Here is a 5,000-nt window from a genome sequence, read left to right on the forward strand (position 1 = left end):
AATGTTTATGAAAACCTTTTCCCAAAACACAATATAGAATGTGAGCTAGAACAGGATAATGCATACATTTAGCAGTTGTTTGCAAAACGCTTACAAAAAAGTGGGACCCCAAAAAATGTATTGTGGGACCATATTTGTATGACTTAATGGGGTCCCTGGGACCCCGTTTTGAAAATTCCTAGCGCCAACACTGATATATATACACATATATATATGTGTGTTAGTATATACAGTGGTGGTCAAAAGTGTACATACACTTGTAAAGAACATCATGTCATGGCTGTCTTGAGTTTACAATCATTTCTACAACTCTTATTTTTTTGTGATGTAGTGATTGGAGCACATACTTGTTGCTCACAAAAAACATTCATGAAGTTTGCTTCTTTTATGAATTTATTATGGCTCTACTGAAAATGTGAGCACAGAACTTTCCTCCAGAAGGTCTTATCTTTGTCCGTGTGATGTCAGATGAAACAAAAAGTGAGCTGTTTGGCCACAATACCCAGCAATATGTTTGGAGGTGAAAAGGTGAGGCCTTTAATACCAGGAACACCATTCCTACTGTCAAGCATGGTGGTGGTAGTATTATGCTCTGGGCCTGTTTTGCTGCCAATGGAACTGCTGCTTTAAATGGGACAATGAAAAAGGAGGATTAGCTCCAAATTCTTCAGGACAAGCTAAAATCATCAGCCCGGAGGTTGGGTCTTGGGCGCAGTTGGGTGTTCCAACAGGACAATGACCCCAAACGCACCTCAAAAGTGGTAAAAGAATGGCTAAATCAGGCTAGAATGAAGGTTTTAGAATGGCCTTCCCAAAGTCCTGACTTAAAGGTGTGGTCAATGCTGAAGAAACAAGTCCATGTCAGAAAAGCAACATATTTAGCTGAACTGCAGCAATTTAGTGGTCAAGTGGTCAAGCAGAAGCTTGTGGATGGCTACCAAAAGCGCCTTATTGCAGGTAAACTTGCCAAGGGACATGTAAGCAAATATTAACATTGCTGTATGTATTACTTTTGACCCTCACATTTTCAGTAGACCCATAATAAATTCATAAAAGAAGCAAACTTCATGAATGTTTTTTGTGACCAACAAGTATGTGCTCCAATCACAAAAAAATAAGAGTTGTAGAAATGATTGACAGTCATGACATGATGTTCTTTACAAGTCTATGTACACTTTTGACCACCACTGTAGGTGTAGGCATGATCCCAATACATCTGTTCACAAATCCGGCACTAACGCTGTGCCAATCAGATATTGGTTGAATTTGTTGGTACCATTAGGTAATGGGAATATGTTGGCGGTAACACTGGCAACGCAGTTGCACTTCCAAGACATTAGATGGAAGTACTGTATTGGCTATCTGCGGTATGTTGTCTAACTAGGAAGTGGCTTTTTCCAGGAAGCTTGTGTGGCGCCCTACAAAGTGTTTATACTGTAGGTATTGTGCTTATGACACACCAGCTGTTTGATTGTAACATTCATCTTTGCTGTGGTTTTCAGGACCACATTTGGAGGTGTGGAAGTCGCCATGTAAATCCTCTAATGCTCACAGTAGCCTGTCAATGGCAAATCCATTGTAAATTAGCTTCAAGCGAGTGCATTTTGGAAGAGTGGTACCTTACTGGGGTCTTACTTTACTTTGTTGGTGTAGGAAATTGCAACATTACGTAGAGGGAGTTCCACTGAGTCCACTCTCAGTGCTGCTTGACTGACCGTTTCCTGGAGCCGGTGTTTAGTCTGCAAGCGGACGTGACGTGACGTGCAACAAAGCTATCAAAATGTTGCACCATTTTTTGATTTGATGTGATAAACCTATAAAAGCACAGAGTTGGGTACCAGTGTAGTGAAGATGAAGCAATGCATTGTTTGGGCCCCGGAGGTCGGAGGTCGCCATGTGCAGAGGAATTGTTTCCATGACATCAAGTGTCCCGGACTTTCTCCTCTCACCCCAGCTCAACTCCGATGTAGTGCACAAAGAGGTCATCCAGCGATGCCTCGGGTCTTCCCAGCAAAGTGGAACTATCTTCTTCTCGGTGACAACATAGTTACTGTGTGGATGGAACACAACCGCCACAAACATTCAGCCCAAAAACAACTAATATATATATATATATATATATATATATATATATATATATATATATATATATATATATATATATATATATATATATATATATACACATACTAGGGCTGTGAATCTTTGGGTGTCCCATGATTCGATTCAATATCGATTCTTGCAGTCACGATTCGATTCAAAATCGATTTTTTATTTTCAATTCAACACGATTCTCGATTGAAAAGAATTGTCTATTCATTCAATACATAAGATTTCAGCAGGATCTACCCCAGTCTGCTGACATGCAAGCAGAGTAAAAAGCTTTTATAATTGTAAAGGACAATGTTTTATCAACTGATTGCAATAATGTACATTTGTTTGAACTATTAAATGAAGCAAAAATATGACTTATTTTATCTTTGTAAAAATATTGGACACAGTGTGTTGTCAAGCTTATGAGATGCGATGCAAGTGTAAGCCACTGTGACACTATTGTTCTTTTTTATAAATGTCTAATGATAATGTCAATGAGGGATTTTTAATCACTGCTGTGTTGAAATTGTAACTAATATTGATACTGTTGTTGATAATATTCATTTTTGTTTCACTACTTTTGCTTTGTTGTGTGTGGTGTTTGTGTCTCCTCTCAATTGCTCTGTTTATTGCACTTCTGAGTGTTGCTGGCTGGGGTTTGCTTTTGGAATTGGATTGCATTGTTATGGTATTGCTGTGTATTGTTTTGCTGGATTGATTCATTAAAAAATAAATAAATAAATACATTTAAAAAATGTAAATAATAATAAATAAATAAAAATCGATTTAAAAAAAATGAGAATCGCGAATTCGAATTTTTTTCCCACACCCCTAATATATACATATATACACACATGTATACCATATTTTTCGGACTATAAGTGGCAGTTTTTTTCAGTTTGGCCGGGGGTGCGACTTATACTCAGGAGCGACTTATGTGTGAAATGATGAACACATTATAATATTATTGATCTCATTCACGTAAGAGACTAGACGTATAAGATTTCATGGGATTTAGCGATTAGGACAGATTGTATAGCATGTTCTATATGTTATAGTTATTTGAATGACTCTTACCATAATATGTTACGTTAACATACCAGTTGGTTATTTATGCCTCATATAACGTACACTTATTCAGCCTGTTGTTCACTATTCTTGATTTATTTTAAATTGCCTTTCAAATGTCTATTCTTGCTGTTGGCTTTTATCAAATACATTTCCCCCAAAAATGCGACTTATATGTTTTTTTCCTTCTTTATTATGCATTTTCGGCCGGTGCGACTTATACTCCTGAGCGACTTATACTCCGAAAAATACGGTAGTCGTGCTCAAAAGTCTACATTTACTCTCTGTAAAGCAGCAGTTCCATTGGCAGCAAAACAGGCCCAGAGCATAATACTACCACCACCATGCTTGACGGTAGGCATGGTGTTCCTGGGATTACCTTTTCTCCTCCAAACATATTGCTGGGTATTGTGGCCAAACAGCTCCACTTTTGTTTCATCTGACATCTGGAGGAAAGTTGTAGAAATGATTGTAAAGTCAAGACAGCCATGACATGATGTTCTTTACAAGTGTACGTACACTTTTGATCGCCACTGTATATATACATATTATATCAATATAAAATGTATATATAATTACTACTGTCTTGTCTACGACCTCCCTAAAATTGTGTAATCAATCAGGATTATCTTGCAGCTAAAATGCACCAAACGTGGATAAATGTGGAGAGAGTGTTTGGCATTTTTCCCATCATGCATTGTATTTATTTAAAGCATTTGTTATGGTGTTTGGACGTTTTTTTATGATATCATATTGGACACGGTGCACGGCACACCAAAAGATGAGAAACAGATGAATGGCACAGACTACTTTGACACGGTAGCCTACACAATACTGCCATCTAGCGCCTTGGAACTGCAACTGCGTGTACAGTCTGCTGTGTAATACTTGCAAATGAGACTAAGACATTGCATCAGAAAAGAAGATATAACAACCGGACAGCACAATCGTCATAATTCACTGTTAAATCAAAAATATTTCTTAAACGTATTAACATATACACAAGTACCAGAAATTGGTACCGCTGGTATAGATGTCCGACCGGAAATTGGTACTGTATGTGAAAGGTACCCACCCCTACTCGAGATTTTTGTCTTTTTCCCCATTTCTATGACATTTGTAAAAATCTGTTGTAGATGTTTTTATTTTGGCATGTAGTCTATCCAAAGCAGTAATAATCCTGCATTTATAGACCCCAACAGCACTTTCAGTCCTGTATTTTCCCATGTACGCCAGGATAGACCGCTCCTTCCTCTGCAGGATGGACTAAAGAGAGCCTGTGAACGTTTCTCAACTCCTTTTAGAAATATGAAATGAAAACACACCGTAGGAGTAGTGAGGAAGATGGGGGAAGTGCTTGAGAAAAGCAGAGTTTCAACACTGCCTTCATTGATTAGTGGCTACTGTGTGTGTGTGTGTGTGTGTGTGTGTGTGTGTGTGTGTGTGTGTGTGTGTGTGTGTGTGTGTGTGTGTGTGTGTGTGTGTGTGTGTGTGTGTGTGTGTGTGTGTGTGTGTGTGTGTGTGTGTGTGTGCGTGCGTGCGTGCGTGTGTGTGTGTGTTAGAGAGAGCGACAGTTATACCATTACCTGAGAACAGGTCTTCTCTGTTGACCTTTGTACCTCACTCTCACATGTTTACGCTTTAGGCTGTAGTACAATGCATGAGTCAGGTACCAGGTTTTCTGTGAAAATGGCAAAGAATGCCAATGTTAGCATTCTCCCGTTTGCATTCTATTATATAGCATAAGTCAAGTAAAAAGTTGTATGACTGAGGTAAACGGCTGCAAAATTAGCTAAAAGATTAGCATGCTAATGTTAGCATATTAACAGTTAGCATGT

The 5,000-nt window shown here is 38.5% G+C and overlaps 2 protein-coding genes across 9 annotated transcripts in view; one reads left to right on the forward strand and one right to left on the reverse strand.

The window, feature by feature from the left end:
- LOC133582456 (solute carrier family 12 member 7-like) overlaps positions 1 to 5,000 on the reverse strand; it is a 121,791-nt gene that overhangs the window by 109,786 nt on the left and 7,005 nt on the right. For all 4 annotated transcript variants that reach the window (XM_061936543.2, XM_061936542.2, XM_061936540.2 and 1 more), the window contains exon 2: positions 4,749 to 4,843. The gene's annotated coding sequence lies outside the window, so the exon portion shown is untranslated. The remainder of the gene's footprint in view (positions 1 to 4,748; positions 4,844 to 5,000) is intronic.
- The window catches only part of col15a1b (collagen, type XV, alpha 1b), a 99,037-nt gene that overhangs the window by 9,969 nt on the left and 84,068 nt on the right, over positions 1 to 5,000 (forward strand). The gene's annotated exons all lie outside the window — the stretch shown is intronic.

This window comes from Nerophis lumbriciformis, linkage group LG03, assembly GCF_033978685.3.
Source record: "Nerophis lumbriciformis linkage group LG03, RoL_Nlum_v2.1, whole genome shotgun sequence".
NCBI lineage: Eukaryota > Metazoa > Chordata > Actinopteri > Syngnathiformes > Syngnathidae > Nerophis > Nerophis lumbriciformis.